The sequence below is a fragment of the Manacus candei genome, unplaced genomic scaffold, assembly GCF_025592945.1.
Source record: "Manacus candei isolate 608988 ecotype Guabito, Panama unplaced genomic scaffold, ASM2559294v1 h1tg000062l, whole genome shotgun sequence".
NCBI classification, from domain to species: Eukaryota; Metazoa; Chordata; class Aves; order Passeriformes; family Pipridae; genus Manacus; species Manacus candei.
This window is the reverse complement of record NW_026138110.1, coordinates 3,355,232-3,378,978: the sequence shown is the minus strand read 5'-3', so window position 1 is coordinate 3,378,978 and position 23,747 is coordinate 3,355,232. Positions and strand designations below refer to the sequence as shown.

At 42.0% G+C, this 23,747-nt stretch overlaps 1 long non-coding RNA gene across 1 annotated transcript in view; it reads right to left on the bottom strand.

The window, feature by feature from the left end:
• LOC127478762 (uncharacterized) overlaps positions 1-23,747 on the bottom strand; it is a 237,216-nt gene that overhangs the window by 3,234 nt on the left and 210,235 nt on the right. The window contains exons 10-11 of the long non-coding RNA XR_007907333.1: positions 4,131-4,305; positions 2,915-3,124 (exon numbers count right to left, since the gene is read on the bottom strand). This is a non-coding gene — a long non-coding RNA (uncharacterized LOC127478762). The remainder of the gene's footprint in view (positions 1-2,914; positions 3,125-4,130; positions 4,306-23,747) is intronic.

Genomic DNA, 23,747 nt, shown 5'->3' with positions numbered 1-23,747 from the left:
TGTCATCCCACCTGGGACTTGTGAGAATCTAAGAAGATTCTGAACACAGCATTGTCTCCCATCCATCTTAGCCCTTTTGTAGGCAGTTCTTGTCCCAGGCCATTCTCTTAGAGTGTCTTTTCAGGCTCCTCAGAGCCTCCTCCGTTCAGTCTCGCCGTATCCTCCGTCTTCTCGTGCGGCAGCACATCCATTTTGGCATCGTTGCTTTCTCAGAGTTCTCTCTCCTCGTTGCACCACAGCACTTGTCTGGAAACGTGTCCTTGGAGTTTGTGTTGGGCCTGGAACTGCTCTGCCCTGCAGTGTAGAGTTGGGGGTAGGTGGAGTAGAAAGGAGACTTTCCAGTTACCCTGTGATAGGCTCAGCCACTGAGGGCAGGGCCTTAAAGTTAGGGCAGTGTCTGTTTGTGCAGGTTTTCTTTGGACCCCAGAGGGCTTGTCTAAAGAGAAGTGACAATTGGGCAGCAGTTAAGGTCTCCCTGTCTACGTGGCTGACTTTGGTAACTCATTTCTTTGCAGCATCAGAGGGACTGGATGTAAAGCAGAGATGAACAGAAGAGGCTGGAGGAGCACAGTCAGGTCAGTTGTCATGTGAGGTCAGAGCTATATATGGCAATGAAGAGGATTACACTCAAATGCAGGGTTTTTAAACTTAATAACTTTGTGTCCCGTGTTGGTAAGGTGCTTCTGTAATGTGTTATCTTTTTTTCTGTTCCTTAGGAGCCTTGCATCTTTTGGGATCTCCTGATCATCTCAACTGCATTTATATGGATCTTGTCTTTGTTACTCAAATACAGGTTTGGAAATCCATCTCTGCAGAGATCAAGAGTTTTAAAGACCTGACCAAGTAAACTGATTTTTGGCAGTGACAGTGTGATAGGAGTTGCCCCTGTGAATACTCAGATGGAGGTTTAGTTATCTGTAAAATTAGTCACCGAAGAAAAAAAACACATTGTGGTCACTTCCACATCTTCCCCTCAAACACAACTCTGGGACGAACAGGGTGGTTTAAGCTGTTTGCCAGTTCCTACTCAGTATAATTCACACAGGGTTAAATGTTACAGCTTCACGTAGTACAATAGTACTTGTGGATGAAGATTACTTAGGGATGCATGTCTGTTGAGACTCAATTGCAAGAGCTTTGCTTGTATCTGAAACTTGGCAGATGTATCCTGAATCCCACAGAAATTAGTTAATATAAATTCCTAAGACTAGAATTATTTGGCAGTTTCTAAGCCTCTGGCCATCCATTAAATACATAAACAAAACCTAAAGTGCAGCAGTTCCAGATGTTTGTTTGTACTCAGCTGGGGAGAGAAGGATTTGCTCTTTAAAATGAAATTAGAGGAAATTTTGCTTTTGGAAGTGGGAAGCGAGTTTACTGTAACAGCTCATTTTCATTCAAATGGAACTTATTAGATGTTAGAACATTGGTTCCAGCAGGATGGAACTGCAGCAACACTGGTTTAAATGCAGTTTAGATTGTGCTTGGATCCAGGATATGACTGGAGCAGCACAAAGCTGTTTTTGAAGAAGGGCTGAACTTGTTTGGCTCTGTGTTTCATAGAATTACAGAGCAGTTTGGGTTGTTAGGGACCTTAAAGATCATCTTGTTCTACCCCTTGCCATGGGCAGGGACACCTTCCACTAGAGCAGGTTGCTCCAAGCCCCATCCAACCTGGCCTTGAACACTTCCAGAGATGGGGCATCCATAACTGCTCTGGGCAACCTGTGCCAGTGCTGGAGAGAAGATGATGGAGAGCACAAAGAAGCCTGAAGTGGAACTTGTAAGGGATTAAAGTTCTGAAGTATGCATTGGAATATATTTTTGTGCATTTTTTAGCAGTCAGTGACCAAGTTTTTGACTAGTAGTGAAAGACTCAAAGTTATTTTTCTGCGGTATAAGTACTGATGTTTGACTGATTCCTTCTTCTGTAAGCCTGAAGCCAACAACTAAGTTACAAAATGTGTGCATTATTGGTACTGCCTGGGTTCAAAATACACAGGGTTTTTATTTATTCTGTGAAGCAATGTGTATTATACCAGAAAATTTTAAGCTCTACTTAAACCTTACACTACAAAAAGCCCAGCTCATTTAAAGGGGGGAAAAAAAAGAGTTTCTACATATTTAAAAAGCTAAACAATCAGGGAGAAAAGAAAAAGGAGACAAAAAAAAGAAAGATACATATATTAAGACTCTGGACCTCTTAATTTTTAAACCAGCCAGGTAACACAACTTCCAGAGCTGCAGGGACAGAGCCAAGGCGGGGATTGCCATCTCTAGTGGGGTCTGGTCACTGGGGACAGGGACAGGAGTTGCACATTTCGAGGTAGTGCCTTAATGCTTTTCACATTTCACAGCTCCAGACTAGGTTATTTTCACTTCAACTCTCCTAGTTGGCTTAAAGGCACTGTTTCCTTGCACAAGCTGCAGGAGTAAAACTACATCACATTCTGGATGGCTGTTGCAGGGCTGCTGCAGTACTTGAGAAGGCAACACCAAGTCATGACCAAGTCTGGCTGGCAGAGGTTTCATGGAAACCAGTAAACCTTGCCATGTCAGGGAGAGTTCACTGTTCTCACTAAAAGCCAGCGAACGCAGGTTTCAAGTGAAATATGGCATTTGTTCATTGGGAGTAATTTTTCACACTGCACCTTTAAAAAGACCCAACAGTGCACTCAAGAGAGGGCTCTTGCTAGAATTCGGTAGTATTTGGACTGGTTTATTAACCCTTCCCTTGGACAGGCTCTCATAAGGGCAGGACAGTGTCTTCTGGCTGCATAGAGTATTCCAGAACAACTGACAAATTCATTTTTGGAAATGAATTTTGGAAGAGAAGCATGGAAAACCTGCAGACCCCCCTGCACGTTTCACCAAAGTACCTGGAGAAGACTGTACCTGAGGCACCGGGACTCACCTGAACAGTGTGAGAGGAAAAGGAGTCAAGAGGTTTTTCTCACCAACAAAGGCTAGAATTTGCTAGGTTTTTGATGAAAAACCTTGTCCGAGATGGTTTCTGACTGAGCTGGTGCTGGTTCTGCAGTGCTTTGTGGAGACTGGGGCAGTACACAGAGCTTGGCAGGCTGAGGTCCCACCTGGCTGATGCTCCTGTCCTGACCTGGACACACTGAAACACAAACGATAAGAAAATTCCGTAACACCTCGGACTGCATTTGAACTTGGTGTTTTGGCAATGAAGTGTTAAATAATTATGTCACTAAACTATGCCGCCACTAGGTGGCACAGAAGTACTTTTTTTGAGGTAAACTTACTCACTGCCAGGGTAATAAAACGAAGAAACTGTGTCCTTAAGGGAATCCAGCACCATCTACCTTTTCCATTCCTTTGGCACGGCAGTCATCTCGAAGCATGAGTATTGTGGGGGTTTATATCAGGTGTTAATAAAAGCCATCAAAGTGAAAACCCTAAGTCAATCACTGGATTTGTGATTCTTAAGCAAGAGGAATCTTAAAAACTACTGTGATGTCCCTAGGCTGGAATTTGAGGAGAAAAAAAAAAAAAAAAAAAAGAAAAACTAGCAAAGCAGTTGTGTTTTGCTGGGGTTTTTTGTTTGTGGTTTGTTGGTTTTTTTTTTTAGGTATTTTGGAGGACTGTTCCCCCCCTCAAATGGCATGGGAGCAGTAACTCCATGCAGAGGTGTTTGAATAAAAAAGTTACATGGTGCAAACGTCTTTTGACAGCAGAATGATTCTGCCCAAAGGGCAAAAAGCAGAAGATAACCTGCCAGAACTAAGTATGGGCCAAAGATGCGGGAGCAAAGTGTGGAGTCCTCTCCCCTGATAGGGCAGGATAAAGTGAATTTTCCTAGATGTCCTATATCAATACCTCATCCCAGCAGTGTGAACCTTCCCTCAGCTCGCTGCACGTTAGCCTTGGCACATTCCCAGGGGTTTTATTCCAACCTTCATGCTGCAATGAAATGCATCAGTGGTGACTGAGCCAAAGAACAGGAATGCTCTTAAGAAGCCATATGGGCACACTGCTAGGTTACTCTTTTTCCTATGCAGCTGCACTAAAAAAATATTCTGCAAGATCCACATACTGCAAAAAATGGTTTTCACATTTTTTGAAAGTCTGGGTTTTTTTCAGATTTTTCACTGAAAACTACTAACCTCAAAAATCCAAGTTGTGTAGGTGTTTGTTTTAAAATGGGAAAGCCTTCAAATTCTGTTTTCAGGGGACACCAAGATTTCTGTGTTGGATGACAACAAACTTCAGCCAGCTCTGTGCAGTCTCCTAAGCTCTTAATCAAGTGACAGGCCATTCTAGACATCGGGGTAGAGTTTCCTATGACAGACAAAGCATTCAATTATTTTTGTCCTTTTCCCTCCTCTTGAATTTCCCCGTCTCAGACTTGTCCATACCCAGATTTTCATGGTCTCTGCATTCCTGTCACTCTCCTGTGGCTCAGGCTTTTGCAAAATAGAGGTCATGGGTTCCAGCTGCCAAGTGCCCCACAAGGTTGGTAACTGGTAATCATTTGTGTTGCTTCTCACACTTTGGCAAAACTTCTTGGCAGGTCTTGGTAATCCAATGCCCTGCCTGGTTTATTGCTGGGAGAGAATGGAAGCTGCCAAATTGACCCTTGTAATAACTATGACAAAGGATGTTTCATAGATTGAGTTCTAAGGAAAGATTAGACTAAAACTAGTGACTTTATTTCCTTTATACTTTTTTGGTCGTAAGATATTAAAGCAAAGGAGTGAAAGTTATAAACTTAAGCATAGATGTTTGTTAGTCTCAATGGTCACCTTCAAATTGTGTTGCTATTTAATTTCTGTGTTTATGTATTGGATATTGAAATATCCAAAGACTCAAATGGTCAGCTTATCTTCAAAGAATTTGGGTACTTGTTTCTTAAAATTCTGCCTTTCCTCTATAATAAAAATAACATATTTACCGTAATTATTTTACATATATGTGTGACTTTTACAGTCAGCCTGCATCTCCAAGGATTTTAGTGTTCTCTAAAGCAGATTCTGTGATGTTGCAAGGTAATATTGCATGAGATACCACAGTTAAAGCAACTGATCTATGGGGTCTGAACAGCTGAACACCATAAAATGAAGTGTAGTTAGATACTCAAACCCATGGCTGCAACGTGGTACCAACTGTTTTCTGTTATGATTAAGAAGGCACCTATTACAATTAAGAAAGATGCAGAAGAAATTAGTCCTGTGAAACAGCTCTGAAAACCCAAAGAAATGCTTAATTTCTGGAGACTTTGGGGTTTAGGTTCTCCTCCCTCTTGCTAAAGTGATCAATACTTGTCCAAGAAACTTAGGACAACTATAGTGCCTCACCTTTAACTGGGATCTACAAATGCAAATCCCTTCCTGTCCCTCTGAGAGTGTTTTTTCCTTGCTCACTACTGTATCCAACAGTGATGTGCACATGATGCTCATGGAATAGGCTTGTCTTCTTCTTTTGCACACTGTTATCTGAGAAGTAAACATCTATGTATATCTGAGCACATAAAAAGCAGTTCCAAGAAATACATTATTAAAAACATCAGCGTTTTAGTTAGGCAGCCACCTTTGAAGTTTTATGGCAGTCACGTGGCTGGTGCACGTGTTTGGGTATTTAGCAATACCTCTCTCTTATGTAAGGCATCTTCTTTTGTAGATGACATTTAAGAAATAACAAAATGTTTTAATGACTTCAGATGGAAAAAATTTTCAACTAATTTCTTCAGCGCAGTCCATCCTGTCTCATGCTCCTTAAGCTTCACTGTATTTTATTGTTATGCCTGCCTTTCAGTTTGGATAGTTTCAGCTCTTTCAGGTACTGCTTTTTTTTCAAATGAAAACCAGCAGCTACCTGATGGTAGGCACAGCAGCACAAACAGGTTAGGTGTGGTTCATTCAAATAATAACCCAGCTTTTGACTAAGCTCTTTTCAAAGCCATTAAAAACATCCTGTAACCCATTGAAGTGTAAAAGGTGTAGCTGTCCCCTCGTGCAGTGCAGGAGGGGTCCTGCTGGTGGCTTTGAAGGTGGTAGATTTGGATCAGATTCTTCTGCTTGCTTTTTGCCGCTGGAGAAAATGCTTTTCCCAAGTTCAGTGTTGCAGCAGTGTGGGAGGACAAATATTTGCTTTGTCTGTAGCCATCCCATGGATTTGGGGGCAGGTCCTTTACAGAGGTAGCTGTGTTCAGGTACATCCCCCAGGTGACAGGTGAGTGGCCTGTAGAGGCACTGGCCTCCCTGAGGGTGTTTTCCTGATGGCAGATTTAAGGTTGTCAGTGGGAGGTACCTGATGGCACAGCATCTAATTACAGGCTTTCCATTTTGCAGGGTAACCTGGTGTCACACATAAACCTGTCAAAATTCCTCCAACTCAGAAAATATGATGGAAACTCAAGCTGACGAGCAGCAGAAAGAGTAGATAGTCTACAACCACATTTAGGGTTTGTACATAAATTTCTACTTTCCCTCCTCTCCTTTTCCTTGGCTTTAATCACCTTGAGATTAACATTTAGCAGAAAATTGGGCAGTACTTTAAATATCAGCAAAGAAAATGGCATGTCAAACAGGTTCCCAATGTAAGGGTAATATTTTGTGCTGTTCTGGTGGTGCCAATAGCTTCCTGTACACAATAAGGCTAGAAAGCAGTTTCCAGCTAATGTTATGCTCTGATTGGAAACTGAGCATCTCAACTTCAAAAGACTGAAGGCTCCTCAGATTTAATTCCTTTGAAACAACTTCATTTCTCCCTGGAGTTATATTTAGAGATGAATGTAATCAGCAGCTACTTAAGGAGGCAAGAGCAGGTAAGAACTGCAAAGTTTTTCAGACCTGCAATGCAGGGTTTAGCCAGTGAAATGTCTGACCAAGGACAAGAAGCCCTAAAAAGGCTCATGGGGGCAAACTAGTATTAGGAATTAAGCTACAGCCATTACAATTAAAAATGGAAACCTGAGAAAATACTGCAGTACAACAGTACTAGATTGGGAGGGTAGATTTTTACGCTATGTCTATGAAGAAGACAGTCCAATTGGTCAGGTACCAGACTCCCTAAGACGATGCTAATCAATTATAGAAAATGAAGAATACTACTCCTCTTGCTGAGTGCCCCTGCTTCACATGAATACATTCTAAACTTGGAGAGCAGAGGAGGATGATATTTTTCATGGAAATCTGTCATACGTCTCTCTTGCCATTGACATTGGAATTTTTCTGTTGGTCTCAGGAGAGCAGCATAGAAATGAATGACATATGTACTTGCGTGAGAGCATAGTTTTAAGGGTGAACTAGTAACTCATTCATTACAACATTTGCTCCAGGATATGGGATACCATCTCCTCTGCGTAGGTGTGAGAACAGAAAGGGATCAGGAAGGAACTAGTGAAACACAGGGACTAAAAATAACTATATGGTTGCTGCTGAACTTCCTGCAGCTTTCCTCTCACTGGACTCTAAAGCTTTGATCTCTTTTTGCTGTTGTTTCAGCAGAATGGAACATTCCATCATAGCTTCTGATATTCAGCTTTATATGACTTTCTAAATCTGTATGTGTTAGCAAGAGATAAAAGGGATAAAAATGTTAGTGTCTTATTGCTAGTGTGGTTTCTCATGGTCTTTAACAGAGAAAATATTCCTCATTTGGGGAAATCCAGTAAGAGATTTTAAACACTTCCTTGCATTAATCACTTCTGAGTATAATACAACAGCTTCTCACTTGGTATTGTAGTATTTTGACACCTGATCTTCACCTAAAGCAGAAATAGCAATAATGAAAAAGAAAATATTTACTTGACCATAGCATTAGAACCAAAATCAGCCTCATTCTGGGTGAATTCCTCAATTTGAGAGGGAAATGTGCTTTAACACCCACCCTGACAATGCAGGATGAAGTCATTCTGATACGTTCAAAAGAAAAATAGCCTTTATCTGGTGTCTCTATGGCTTGTTTTAATCCCCAGGAAGTTGTTTAAAGTTTTTTCTCCCAGCTCCGTTAATTAGTCAGATAGAGAACTCTTGAAGAAGAAGCAAATGTGCTGAGTTCATGAATGACTTGAATTCATGGTGTAGGATTTTGGCAATTATCTTCAATTAAGTAATACTGCGTGATCCCATATCAAGCATTTTCATATCTTGTGTTTGTAAACCAAAGTTTATAAAAACTTGGTATTTTCCTCATGTTGTGTATCTTATTTGGCAGCATGTATTCCACAAGGGTAGTTTTCAGAGGTGGTTAAGCATCCTTTGAAAATTATTTATCGGGTCCTAAAACAAAGTTACACAGGTTAGAATAAGAAATAAGACAAAAATCAATTTAAGCTTGCTATATTATTGGGAGCATGTCGTGAGGTCCTAATTTGGTTTGGTTTCTTGGCTTAAATTCCTTTCTATTCTCCTGGTTCTAGGGCTATCTAAAAGCTTCATCTTTTTAATAGCATTCAGTAGGATTTTGTGTTACTCTCAACTTGCAAAGCATTTTCAAGCGCCAAAACTTTGCAGACATGAGGTTAGGGTTTTTCAGGGTGCTTTTTCTTCCATTTCTAGGTTTTCAACACAATTTGAAAAGGTGAGTATCTAGGAGAAAATTCACCTCCATAGTTACACTTCAGCACCTCTATCCATGTACCTTTTGGATACTCTGAGCAGAAGCTATCACTCACTAAAGTGAAGTACTTAGAGCGGAGAAAATGTTTTCTCCAACAAAAATTGGTCTGTCAAGTTTTTATACAGCAGAAAGGCCTAGAATTTGGTTAATGACAGTATAGTGGCAACCACTTAATTTGTTTTGACGTCATTCTGCAGGTGCTGAGGGTTCTTTTCTGGCAAAATGAAAACTCTTTGATGTTAACAATGGTGTTAAGATATTCAGCTTTAACCCACACCCCATTTTTGGTAATTTAGTGACCCGTTGAAGCAGATCATTTCACTGAGGGGCTCCAGTCAGTAAACAGCCATTTAACAGTGCTTTGGAGATTTCTCCTACTTGCCACTTTGTTCTAATTTATGGGTTCAGCACTGTTTTTCCTGTCTCTGTGGGTTTATGCTCATAGTTCCCATTAATGTCAGCATGGCAGGTGTTATTAAAACCTACCTGTGTGCTGTGTTTTAGCCACTGTGTAAAAAAACTCACGGTAATGCAGAATGGTGCAATTCCCTCTCTCTCTTGGAGCTATAAACCAACATCCACAGTGTTAAAATCTGTTCTGAAGTATACTAATAAGTGCCCTTGTTTTGAGGAGATTAGAATCAGAGAATTAAGTCAAGATTTAACTCTTAAGTTATTAAAATCTGTTCTGAAGCACAATAATAAGTGGCCGCCTCTCAAGAAGACAGACATCAGAGAAGATCAAGTCAAGATTTGATTCTTAAAGGTGATGCTGGTAAGCCCCAAATTTTGACCCTTTAGACACAATCACAGGTTTCCCTCATGGCACGGGTGGATGTCTTAAATGTGGTCCCAAGCCTGAGAGGGGAATGGGTTCTGTAAGAGAGCCATGAGGAGCATCTTGGTGACCTCCAGTTCACACAGCAGCAGTACACCCTCACCTTCCCTGCTGCAGCATCTCCTGAGTGATTTATGGGATCTGATTTGCTGCTGTCAGTTACCTCTGATTTGTGAACAAGCTGGAATGAGCCTCAGGGAGAGGGTGGGAAGGTGACAGAGGGATGCTTGAAAGAAAGGTTACATACCTCCCCACTCTGAAGGGCTAAACGTATAATCTTCCATAGGAGTTCTATAATTTCTAGCTTACCTGGTCAGCTGATAGGAAGAAAAACTGCAAACTGATGACAGTCTTGAAACAAGCATTTGAGGTTTTGGGGTGGTTTTTTTCCTATCTGCAGGTAGAAGTCATAAGGCAGGGGAGGGTATGAGGAAGGAGCTGTTTGCATCTCTGGCATGTAGAATTAGTTACTGCTGGCAAAACTCTGATTGAAATCTTATAAGAGAGCTCTTCATGACAGAAACAGGAGCCTTTTTTTTTTACACAACTTGAAAGTAAACACGTTATTTATTTTCTTCTTCCTGATAGCTTGTTTGAAAAGCTTATGGGCTTTGCATTCGGTGGGACCTCACTGGCTGTGTAAGCATTGCTCTGTCAAGTTGCTGAGGAAAAACCCTGTTCACTTCTCCATGGAAAGCCCTTGGGTTGCCCCAAGAATTTTTAGACCTCTACACTTCTTCACATCTTGGTGCCTTTAAGTGTGTGCTTTGCCACCATTCCTTGCAGCACCCATGGGCAAAACCCTTCAGGTATCAATGCCGTGTCCAGGCTCAACTCATACATGACCATGTCCTTGTGTGAGGGGCCTCTGACTGACCCTTGGTGTTTTCTGTTGGCTTTTTGTAGCAAAAAAGTGGTAGTCGCTGTAGGACTCCTGTGTTTGTGTCCTGTACTCAATGACTGTCAAGATCCAAAGTCATTCCCCGAGGCAGCAAGTCAAATTATGTGAGATGGCTGTCAGATGCAGGTGATTTCTTCCTGGTAAGATCTAAACTCCTGGCCCACGTTTGCTGCTCTTGTGCAGGTTGTATGCAAGGGCTGGCCCCTCAGCCAACCCTCCGAGCTGTAGAGCAGAGTGGCTTTCAAGAACCTTCCAATGGGACCTAATCCATGTTTCCCATTTGGAAGACTTCTGTGAAGCTTGGACTTGTGGAAGCTGTTAAAGATGTGTGTAATACCCACTTCATTGTTTTAACAGTGAAGGCTATGGAACTTGTGTTGCAAGGGGGAACCTCAGCTTAGTGCCCTCATTAATCCCCTGGCCCACCCAGCCCCAATCCTTCCACTCTTCCTTTATTTCATCCTTGTGTTGCTGCATCTGCTTGGCCACAACTGCAGATCAAGGGCAAATTCAAGGAAAAGATCCTGCTGGGGAAGTTAAACATGATATTCCCTCAAAAACAGACATACCTGCAGCCTGTAAAAGCATTGGTAAGATGTAGAACCCAAAAACCCAGGCTAGAGTTTTATAGCAAATACCAGACAGCCTGGGTTTTCTTATTGACTCCAGAAATGTGTGGAAAATCCAACTGTCCTTCCTGTACCTGTGATGTAAAGTATGAGTAGCTCCACACAAGTGAACACCAGGCAGATTAAATCAATAGTTACAGCAGGATATGAGGTTCTGGCATTTTAATAAAGCACTGTACCAACCATACATTAATGAAGAACCAAAGAAACGTGCTGAGTGATATGCTATCTTTTTAATCATGTTAGTCCACATGAGACTTGGATAGAGCTATTTATTATCCATCCTGTTTTCATAACTGAGGTTTCCAGCTCTGTAGAGGTCCTTTTGATACTCACTCCATAGTATGATTTCTGAGCTGAAACTCTGAGGAAACACCACAAAGCTTTGAATAAATTTGAAAAGAAAATTATGGTGTGCTACTGCTGCCCTTAGGAGCTATATAGCACAGGTATGCCCAAGTAACACAAATATTAAAATATGCTTCTGTTTGTCTATGATAATTTTGGACTCAGGAAAGCTCTGGCAATTCTGTGTGTCCAAGATTCAGAGGGAAAAGCTGGCACAGCCGTGGTTACAGCAAATATCCCACCACACTTAGGTGAACAAAATCCCACCATGCTGTAAGGAGTTATCAAAGGAACAATGTGTAAACCATGGATCAAAGTCCACCAAATCATTCCCAGGCTGGGGAATAGGAAATCCCTGCTTTCTTCATCTCAAATGAACTCTAGACAAAAAAGTTGCAATTATCTAGGCAGCTCTAAGGAGGTGAGTGAGCAGTTACTTTAGAAACAGCACAGGCACTGAGCGTACACGGTTCAGGTGTTGCCTTCTGGCAGTTTTTGTGCGTTCTTTAATATTAATCTTTGTAATTTAATAGGCATAAATAGAGATCATAATTACCTTAAACAAAAATGCTTTTAAAGTTTTGTCTGGCACTTCTATTTTGCACTTTTTTTCCTTCAGAGTGTAAACCATACAGGCAGAATGGGAAACACAATACTTGGTGTCTTACATTGGGCAGCAGTAAGTTCCCCTGCTGACACAACAGCCAAAGCTGGGAGGACTTCCACAAAACACACTTTGGGTTATGTCAGGGATACCCAGAGTTCAGGCTGTTTGAAAACCGTTTCTTATTCTGACAGTCGGTAGCATATGTAAGTGTTTTATGGAGTGGTCCAGTGGGATCTGGGGGAATTTATGAAACGCTGTGTGCCATAAATCCAGCTCACTAATTCATAAATAACCATTTAAGTAAATGGGAATGAGGGAAACTTTTGCCTCAACCTGGGAGCAAAACACCTTTACTCTGCTTGATGCTGACATGCCCAGGCTCAAATGTTGCCTGTGCACCCCTTGGGTAGACCAGCCCAAGTCTTGAGGGTACTTTCCAGGACAAGTTTAAGACCCAGTCTCTCTCCTGAGGGAGTTAGGGTTTTCATGTGCTCCTGAAATCCTTTTTGTTATTCCTTTGCTGCTGTTATTTCTAATAGCTGAGGACTGGGGGTGTGGGGGAAGCTCCAGGAGGCATCATAAACAACAAAGCACCTAAAATGGGACCAGTCCCTCTCTCCTTTCCTTTGCTTTTCTTTTTCTCCTCACAGTGATGGCAACTCTTCAGAAGGAAAAACTTGCATCCGAATAGTCCCTTCCCACTTTTGGGATTTCCTTTTCACAGCTGGCCAAGGTTTGTGGGTTTTTTTCTCCTCTGTTGCACTCCCTTCGTGAAGAGGAAAATGCATCACAAGGCTTGAAAGCCCAGGACAGGGTTGGTACTTCCCCCTCTCACCTTCCTGCATCTGTTAACCTTCCCTCTTGCTTAGATGTTTGGGAAGCAGGTCAGGCCAAAAGGAAGAAAGGAGAAGCGTGGGTTTAATTTGGCTTATTGTTTATGGTAGGTTGCCTAATTTTAGGTGAATGGCCATTTGTTATATTAGCTGATGTGTATTTTGATACAGTAATTTGAATTAGAGGAGTCCTCCAGTGCCAAGATTAGCATCATAAAATGAAATAAAATAAATAAATAAAAAAGGGTTAAAAAAACAATCAGCCAGTCCAATTAAAACTGTGGCTGTCTGGAGCCATGGAAAAATGTAGCATAAACAGAGCTGCAAGATTTGCAGGGTGGAGCTGGCATTGGCAGCGAGGTGTGTACAGGTATATACCTGTCTCCCTGATTTGGCCCAAACAACCCCCACTGTGCTCCTTTTGGGATCAGAGAACAAAAGTGAGGCAAACACAGCTGAACTGTGGGAGAAGCCAATTCGCAGAGAAAAAGTACCTGTTCAAACAGTCCCCCCTTTCCTGGAACATCTCTCATCTAAAAGACTCTTAGCCTCTGTGCTTATCAGTTTATTGTCGTGCTTTCTGGCAATTAGTGATCCACTTCACCCCTTGCGAGCTCACATCATTGCTGAGCTAAACTGACAAGATAAAACTCGGTGCTTAAAATTCCATTTCCAGTAATAGAAATGTACCCCATCCTGTCATTTTTTTAAGTAGGCTTTTTTTTTTTGAAGTTATACAAAATACCACCATATTAGATTAAGCCTGGGAGGCATGAATTTAAAGGGAGAAACCTGTGTTTCTGAACAGAATGACAGCCTCCAGTTTTCACACTGTAGAATTTTCAAAATAGCTCTTTTCCTTTGGCTTTGGCACTCGGATTTCTTCTTTCTTTCATAAAGTATTTTTTATCTGTTTTTTTGTGTAACCAAGCCTAGAATCAGTAAACCACTTGAACATATATTGCACTCTAAGCTTTACTGGGGTTCTCTTGAAATCAGTGGATATTAAGGTTTTGCTCAAGTGCCTCATTAAATCAAAATCAAAATCTTTGTCCTTCAGTCTTACTTTGGGGACGGGGACGGGGGGGGGTTGCACCTGGTTCAGTTCCTAGATCTCATGTCAATATGGTCATGCCAACTTTGCTCATTGGCAGTGATTGCTTCGGGGGTACTTTTGGAAATCAGAAGGAAAAGGAAATGATCCTTGGACCATATGAAATTCCCTTGGCATTCAGGTTCCTGGATGACCACATTGGCTCAGCTGGACACGAAGCTGATTTTTATAGTGTGGCAAAGAGAACCCCTGTGTTTAGAGCAGCATTTGAGGCCTATGGAGAGCCCGCACTGTGTGATGCAGCAGAATTTTGGATCTAATTGAGAGACAGAGCATCATCAAAGCTCAGCACTTGCCACTCCCTTATGTTCCCCTTTATCTCTCTTCTATACATTGCCCTGAAAAATGAGTGCTTATAAAGGAAAGACATACTTCTCTTTTGTCTCATTTGAATTCGCTGTCCGAACCAAGTCAACAAACACAAAAATGCTCTTAGAAAAAGTCTTTCATGTAGGTAACAGTGGACTTTTTTTTTTTTAGAGAGGGCAGTCTGCCAGAGGGTGTCCAATATAAGCTTTTGTAGACAGCAGTTTTTCTACACAGAGCTGAGTTGACAGCTTTCCTCCTGGGATAATCACAATCTTCATTCTTCTGGGACAAAATTGCTTCTGACAGTATAAAACCCAGGACATCTTTGATGTAAAATCTGACTCAAACACATGAATGGTGAGACTACAGAGTCATTCCATTCAAGAGAAAATGTTAGTAGTGGAAGCAAGATCAGAGGTGCCAGCTGAATTAATCAAACTAGTAAAATGTGAGGAAGTATCAGTCCATAAAGCTGCCTAATAAATCTGAGTGCACAGCATTTGAAGGGAAGTGCCTTTGGACACTAAGCTGGGTGTCAGACTGGGAATGGGCTCCCTGTGTGTGTAGTCCTGTCCTGTTGGTATACTGCATTAAATGTTTTGAATGTGCATTTTTTTTCCAAAAGCCTGTCTAAATCTCCAGTGCTCACTGATGCAGCGGTGGTTTGGTCTCCCTCCCTCTTTCTTCCTTCCCCTTGTTTGGAATTAGGAACCTGGGACCTGAACCTTGCAGGGTTGGCTCTGTTCCCTCAGCCTGCCCTGAGGATGACAAAGGGCTTGGTGTGCCCCTAAATTTATCAACCAGTTTGAGTTTGTAAAGGTTAATCATGGAGGTTCTTTCCAGAGAAGGACACAGAGTATCAGGATAAATATCCATCAGCAAAATTTTTGCAGAAAGAACAAACACTGCTGTGGTTTTTTTTTTTTCTTAGATTTTGAAAACCGGAGAAGTGGATTGCTTTTTTAATGCTTAGGGTGTTTGGGGGTAAATGAGGGTGCAGTTAAACAAAATATTAATTGTAGCATGTAACCCAGGAATATCAATGGCAATAATACCCTGGTAAGCCTGGCTTTGAGCATCTTTTGCTTGGAAAGATGTGGAGATCGATTTGAGAATTTCAAACCAAAAAGGCAAAACGATAAGAGATGTTTCTACTCCTGGAGACTTAGAGATAAGAGAAAGATGGAGCTCGTGAGAGAGCAGGGAAAGCTCCATTTGCCGAAATCCCTATGGCCGAGGGGGAAGCAGCAGGACAGCAGGTGGCACCAGCGCCTCATCCATCCACCCATCCATCGCCTCGCATCCCCGCTGCACTGCTCCACGACACGGTGCCTTTGGAAAATATCCTGCTTGCTCTCGCTTGTAGCTCATATATAGCGTCACCCAACTGCCAGGCACTTTATCTGAGCAACAAAACTCAAGGAACACCTGAAGTAGGGAAAACTAAGGACTTTCCTTTCTGCTCACCTTGCAGCAGGAATGCAATATTCAACAGCCTACAAGCTCCTAAAAATATTTTAGATGCTTTTCCATCTTGTTTTGTTTTCACATTCACTTTTCTTACATATTCCACCAAGACCCCTCTAGAAAGGTAATGGAGTTTAGCCTGGAGAAGAGAAGACTGAGAGGGGACCTTATCAATGTATCTAAGTATCTGAAGAAAAGATGTAAAGAGGATGGAGCCAGGCTCCTCTTGGTGGTGCCCAGCAATAGGATAAGAGGCAACAGCCAGAAACTGATGTGCAGGAAGTTCCACCTGAATATGAGGTAGAACTTTACTGTGCGGGTAACTGAGCACTGGAACAGGTTGCTCAGAGAGGTTGTAGAGTCTCCCTCACTGGAGATATTCAAAAGCCACCTGGACACAACCCTAAGTAACACACTCTAGGGGCCCCTGCTGGAGCAGGGAGATTAGACTAGATGGTTACCTAACCTTAACCATGCTGTGATTCTATAAGGTGGAGGAAAAGCCAGATGGGGAAAGGCCTGCAGAAGTAGCGCAGGTTGATGAGGCACACACAGATTTCCCTATTCCTATCAAGATTTCTGCATCAGGTCCCAAAGTCCCACTAATTTCCTCACGAATCAGTGATGCTTCTCAAGCTTAGGCAGTGTCTTGCCCACTCCACCCCTCAGTCTGTGACAGCATAGTAGGGGCTCCCTGTTGTCTCTACTCAGCAAGTACAAAGCAGCCCCTGTCTCCGTGGTTCAGCACAACATCTAAGCATGCAAGTAATTCCATCCCCATGCAGCAAAACACTTAGCCACATGCTTACCTTTAATTATGTACTTAAACCAAAGATGTGTGAACTTGTATTCTGGTCTCATGCTGGACAGCACAGAACTTAATAAGATGCTTAAAGTTAAATAACTACTCAGTGATTTCCTGAATCAGGACCTAAATAGAAGATTGCCCCACCTGATTTTTAAAATTAGATTATGTTTAATTTTGAAGGCAGGGCACTTCCTTGAAGTCACATCAATTTGCCATAAACAGTTCTTGGAGGGAATGCCCTTGGGGTCTAACCCAGGCCCCTTTGATCAGGCTCCTGTTGACGTCAGTGGATTTACATCAGGTCCTGGGTCCCAGCAGAGGAAAAGGAAGGAAGGAAGGAGACAGCTAAGATCACACCCTGTTGCCTGAGCCCCCCTCACACCCCTGAAGTCACACTTGTCAGTGAGAGCTCTCAGTGAAGGCTCATCAGCCTCCTTTCCCACAGATGGGGGAAGAGTGCAAGAAGGATGGGAGCCAGGGTTCTGTAGATCATTCGCACCCCCATCTCCTCTCTTTCTTTCACCCCCACACCCCAAATAAGGTCATGGAGCTCAGGAGAGGAATTAAAAGATGTCCATTTTGCTTGTACTGACAAAGTGCGGGTCTGCTGTGTGACGCTTTTGCTGTTGGGATGAGGCAGGACTGACTTATTGCCCAAAAACTTTAAAACAGAATGGTGACTGTCATCACACAGCTTTTGAAGAGCTTTTAGCTCTGTTTTCTTTAAGGAGGTGAAATGGATAAATCAACAAATAAACTTAATTAGAACAGAGTAATAAATTTGTACAGATTTACATGCCTCTAGACAGTAATATATCTACTCACTTAAGGGGGGGGAAAAGGGAAAAAATATGAGTTTACATTTTGGTTGTAAGTGTCTGAATGGGATACTGGAACCATCTTAAAACACACTTAAGTGCAACTAAGAGAGTAATTCACACATAATCCTGTGCTCAGATATTAGGGGTTTTTTCTTCGTACAAGATATCTATCATCAGAGAGGGGAAACCATCTCATTTAATTTGCATTCCAGGTTACTAAGGAATTCTGTGCTCTGTTGCAGTAACTCTGGGCAGTGTTTTTCTTAGCTACAGAAGCCAGAGGCAGACTGTATAATTTCCATTTCCTGATTATATGACATACATAAGTGAGGGGGCAAAGCTTGCAGTGCTCAGTTTACCACTGGATGCGGACTTTAAAGCGCTGTTTGCAAAATTAGGATTGTGAAGAGAGGCCAGCCTGTTCCCACCTCCTGATACTCTCCTGTAGGATCCCTTCATTTAAATCTCCAGTTTGCCATATAACGAGGTTGAAATGTACCTTTATTTTATTAACATGTATATGTTTGCAGAGTGTTTTAGACTGCAGCTGGTGCCTGATGAAATCTCGTCCTTATCTTCATCTTGCAGCTCTGATACACTATGGAAGGCAGAAGCTTTTCTCTGGGACTAGTCCCTGGAAAGTCTCAGGCATAAATCTCCTGGGATCGCTCCTGTGACAGATCTGGTGTGTTCTCTGACATTAGTGGCAGCGCCAGCTACACAATAACCTTTTCCTTGCCTTTTCCCTGCAGTCCATTCCTTAGCTTTTCCTCCCTCTTTTGAGCTCTGCCTCTCCTTTTTTCTATCCATTTACAGGGATTTTGCCAAATCCAAAATGTGACTGGCAGCGCCCCGGGTGAGGCGCGGGGAGAGAGGGGCGAGCAGGATGGCTACGTCCAAACATTTGAAAATGCTTCATGCAGGAGCTGGATCCAAACGTTGTGGCTCAGGCCCATCTCCATAAAGAATAAGAGAGAGAAATTAAACACCCTGTTCCTTCAGCCGACCGAGATACGATGATATTTCGTAATTGTAACAAAAAAGGAGCAGCGGGGCCAAACTGCGTCTTGGCTGTTCTTTGTCGCTGTGAGCAGTACAGGAGGACAGCAATCAGATGGGATGAGCAAACTTTAGGCTGTAAAGCAAGTGCAGATGTGCCCTCCTGAGAGGAGCTCCTCGCAGCTGGAGGCTGCATGATGTTTACTGTGGAGCTGCACCAGCTCTAGGAGAGAGGAAAAGGTCCTCCTGCTACTCAGCAGCAAAGCAGAGCAAGGCAGTTCTGCTCTAATCAGACTCCCTTTTTTTGCAGTGTTGATTTATGGGTGTTGGCAGAGGGTGGGATGCAGCAGAGGGTAGGATGCTGGGAGGTGGGTGTGTGGGCAGCCCCAGCAAGTGATGGCAACGGGAGCAGGCAACTCCCACGCAGGTACCAGCAACAGGGCTGGTCCCACTGCTGGCAGATGGAGGCATGGCTGTGGGAAGACACACTGTTGTGGAGGTTGCCCAAGTCAGTCCTGGCTCGTGCTTGGCTCACCACACCCGTGCTCCCACTGAGGCTCTGCCAGTGATGCTCCTGTGTTGTGCTGGCACCTTCCCTCCTTTCCCCTCACGGGTTTTGCATTGTGGCTCCTGTGCTGTGTATAGAAGAAGGTTCTGCTTCTTGTTCTTTTGCAATACTAGTAGCACTCAGTTTAAATTTAATTTTCTTCTTTCCAATAAGCATTTTTTTGGCAGTGCCTTCTTTGCCCTTCAGCTGTTTTAAATGTTTATTTCTCCTTTTGCACATGTTTGACAGAGACAGCACTTACACAATTCCTCTCTGAATAATTCCCTTTCTCCCTAGAGCTAATAAAGTGAAGAGATTATAAAATGAGACACTGCATTTCTGTGTTAAGCAGTGAGGTTGCCCATCTTGTTTCTCTGCTCTAGAAGACAGTGCTCGGATATGAAACCTCAAAACTCTAGGCCGGAAACCCAGTGTGGTGTTACAGCCCCTTCCAAGTGCCCTTCCTGCATGCCACTATTTTTCCAAACATATTATTTTCCAAACTTGGTTTGGGAGGAAAGGAACCACCATATCTGAACTGTTAGTTCACAGTCCATACTTACCTTTCTTCCTGTTCTCTAAGGCCTCAAGATGTAATCAAGAAGTATGTTCCCACCAAAACTGGGGCAACTGGAGGGGCAGTCACACTTTCCAGTACTGTGAGGAGGATGGGCATTAATGAGTGGAAATACACAGGGATTTACCAGGAAGATAAAACATCTCAAGACTTTGCTGCTCTTGGACGGACAACTACTTTGTGCATGGGCATAGATTCCTCTGAGAAAACTGTAAGCCTTCCAGTTCATTATCTCATCCAAACAAGTCACCAGTGACTAAATGACCAAGTATTTTCTTGAAGTTCTGTATTATTTATATTTAATCCACTGCTTACGCAAAGAACTTGGTCTGGAAAAAAAAAACACTGTACGGAAAAAAGGGTTTTAACAGAGAAAATCTGTCTCAGTGTTTAGGGTAAAATAATCTCAAAATTTACTCCAAATTTAATCTAAGATTAAAATGGATCTAGAAAGAGAAAATGGTCAAATCATAGAATGGTTTGGGTTGGAAGGGACCATTAAAGGTCATCTAATCCAACCTCCCTGCAGTGAGAAGGGACATCTTCAACTAGATCAGGTTTCTCAGAGACCCCTCTAACCTGGTCTTGAATGTTTTCAAGGATGGAACATCTACCACCTCTCTGGGAAACCTGTGTCAGCAGGTTGTTATGTTAATATTATTTTAATTTTCTTAATTTTTTAGAAATTATAGCAATGACACATTTGAAGGAATGGACTCTTTCCTCCCATAACTCCCATCTGTCCCACAATACTCCACACTGACCCTCTAAGTTAACCTCAATGACAGTGTTACAACAATAACACAACTCCTCACAACATTTTTCATGGGGTTTAAATGCTACCTGAGAATAAGGCTGCTTTCTTTTCCACTGCCAGCTTTACAAACTATAAAAAGATGCATTTTATAAGTTGTGCACCTTGGGAATTGCAGCTCGAATACCAGGGCCTATTATGGAATAGAATTTAATTCATTCCATTTTTTGTAAATTTGGCAAAATTGTTCTGGTTAGGAATTCTAGCCTGAGCCAATAACTCATATCACAATAAAAACTGTTTCTTTTTTTCGTGTCTGCAAACTGAGTTGGATGTAACCATCATTTGACTACGCTAATTTCTTTGGAGTGGAAATCTTGTCACCAGTCATGAATACTTGAAAATTGCAGCTGCCTTGTTTGTCACATTACAAATATGGGCTGAAATCCTGCCATTGGCAAAACTCTCCTGAATTTCGCTAGATCCAGGTTTTCCCTCATGGGATACTTTCATTCTTCCACCATCTATCTAGCTAATTGCTATAATGAGATTTGCAAAGGGCAAGCTTGAAAGTCAACTGTAAAGTCCAAAATGAGCTATTACCTCAAATTCGCTTTCCATGAGTATACTCACAGAGAAGGCTGGAGTGCTGAAAGGTACAGGGAAAATGAACACAACAGACCTGCAAACATCATCAAGCCCAAATTCAGTTTAGAGTTCAAATTACCTTGCAAAGAAGGATCTCTTTCTTTTAATATTATTTCAGCTCTGAAGATTTCATACTGCAAAACTGCCCATGAAAAAAAAATTAAAATCGAAGAAAGAGGAACATGTATGGGTGATGTGACAGAGTTTTCCAGATGCTCCACTCACTTGAGAAAATAAGTTGTGAGTTTTCCCCTCCCCAGACCAACCCTCAGAGCAATTTGTTGCTGGGCAGAGAGGGGCAGCACCCCACAAGCTCTCCAGGTGGTACTCCATGCCCTGCATCCCTGGGCACTGCATGCCCTGCTTGGATCCTGGTTTCTCAGAGGGATTCTAGTGCAACGTCTGTAGCTACATGGAATCTAGAAGTGATGACTTTTGCAAACCAAAGAGAACTCAGTTTGTTTTTCACAGCAGATATTCAGGATATCATCTGCTTCTCCTGCTTCAAAGCGCTTTGTCGTTAAAGGATTGACTCAGCCACACCGACCAAGGGGAAACTGGGCTTCTGCTCAGCTAAATAGGATAAAAGGTCGAGCTGTGCTGGATGTTGTGGTTCATTGCTTTGTGGTTTCACTTGTTCACATCGTGTGCATCCTAGGTGACCAAAGGAGTTATGGGCCAAACTTACCATCAGCATGGATATCTTCTGCTCCTTTCCTTCCCCTCTCCTGTCTGCAGGAAAGCAGGATGAAAGTGTTTGTGTTTGGGACTGAACTGACAACTGAACAAACATGTTAACGTGCAGGTGAAAAGGCAGTGATTGATATTTCTAGAAAGCTCTGAAAGGGGAGAAGTTTTTCCAGTGATAGGCACAGGAATATTTTAATTGGGAAGAGTGTAGAACTGTCAAGATCTTAAATCCTGGTTGTTAGTTATCATGGGTTTTGTGTCACTCTTAGAATGAGTTACCCTGTCTGTCCTAATTCTGCAACAAAATAAGGGAGCAGTGGTTTCCTTAACTTTCCCCCCCATATTCCCAATTTTTCTTCCAGTATTGTTTAGACTGGGAGTTGAGATTCCTCCCTCGAAATCTGTGGAGATATTGTGAAGAAATTAATGTTGTGAAGAAATGAATGTGAGGTAACATGTGGCTTGGCTTCTGGGAAAAACTTTCAAACACTGAAAATAAAGAAGCTCTGAAATACCATGCTAAGGGTATTCTACTCGACAAGTAGAAAATGTTGCCACTTGGGTCCCTGAGAAATTAGCTGCACAAACCATGTGGCAGGGAACACTTTCACCCTGGCATACCCTGAGGCTGTGAAAACAGTTAATTTTCTGTATAAGCAAAATATTTCCTGATGAAGTATTCACATTTATGTATACCCAGATTTAGCCCTTCCTCTTTAAAATGTATAAGAATACTAGTGCCCACTCCATTCCAGTAATTAAATATTGACCCATGTGTAATTTTGGAAGACTTATGTTTTATAGTGCATCACAAATATCAACTCAGACAATCTTCATAATGAAAAACGGATAAGTGAAAAACTCTGGTTTGAAACTCCTCGGGTTTCTTCTTCACCTGAAGCAAGTGATGGGCTGGACAGTGACTTGCACAGAAGAGCTAATTGTCCAAGAAGTTTTTGTCACCAAAGAGTTTAATATGAAATTATTTTGCTATCTACATGCAGCAGTTTCTGCATTTCTGAAAGCAAATTTTGCATTTGTGTGAGCACTTGCTATTGAAAAATAACTGATCCATGAATTCAGCTTCCTCAGACTTTAATTGGTCAGAGAAAAGTGAAAGTGTAGAATTTGCAACACTTGCAACTTCCTTTTGACAACTTCTCACAGCTGTTTGTGGCAAACTGGCCTGAAATCGTTGCTTCTTTTAACTTTAATAAGGCTGGTGTGCAGCTTGTTTTCTTTACACTTGCACACCAGCAGATCAGCTATGTTCTTTATTATTACATAGATTTTCCATCTGGCCTCAAAAGTCTTGGTAACATTAGGTTATGGTTTTCATATTCCTCTCTTTTTTTTTTTTTTTTTTTGCACAAGCCATTCTTCTGTGTAGGCATGCAAGATGGTTATTCAATTGAAATTCTAGAACATGTATATTTTTAATTTTCAAGTTCTCCATCACTCTCTTTCCACTGCCTCACTGTAATTGATTTTCCTGTCAGCTCCATCGCTGCCTTGGACTTCCAGTAGTGGCACTTGTTCCCTACTCTCTTATGCACAGCTATCAGCTGTGTTAAATACAGCACCCCCCTGTTGTCTTGTATGGTTGTACTCATTGGAAGAGCTCCACGGTGTTTATTCAAGGGTGTGAGGAATTGCTTTTGTAATCACAGCTTGGCAAAGAGCAAACCAGGAAAGGATGCCCCGGTGAGAATGAGTCTGTTAGGCTTGAGATATTTATAACCTCCTTGCTGTGTCACTGTGAGAAAGTGGAGCTGGTTCCCAGGCAGAAATGTTCCTGAGGGAGGTAGGGAAGTGAAAAAGGTGACAGTTCCTACAGGAAGAAGGTCTTGCTCCTCCAAACTGGCATTGATGTGTTCAGGCCCATTAATTCCTGCTCACGATTTTAAAATAAAATATTTCTTTGTTTGCTGCCTACTCCAGGGCCAATTTGCACATTGAAATTGATAATAGTAAATCATAATATTAGGAAAAATATCCTGTTCCATACATACTTCTCCTAAATGGCATATGATTAGGAACCCAATAGGAAAAACATTATTATATTTCCTATCCCTTATCTGCAAAGGTCTTCACTCAGTTAAAATGACCAACATTTCCATATGGACTCCAGCTGCTGAATGCATAACTGAAATAGAGATATAGGGCATAAATAACCAGCGAGATCATTTTCTAAAACACAGACCATTAACAACCAAAATTGGTCATGGGATAAATCCTGCAAAGAGAAAAAAAAAAAAAAAAAAGTAGCAC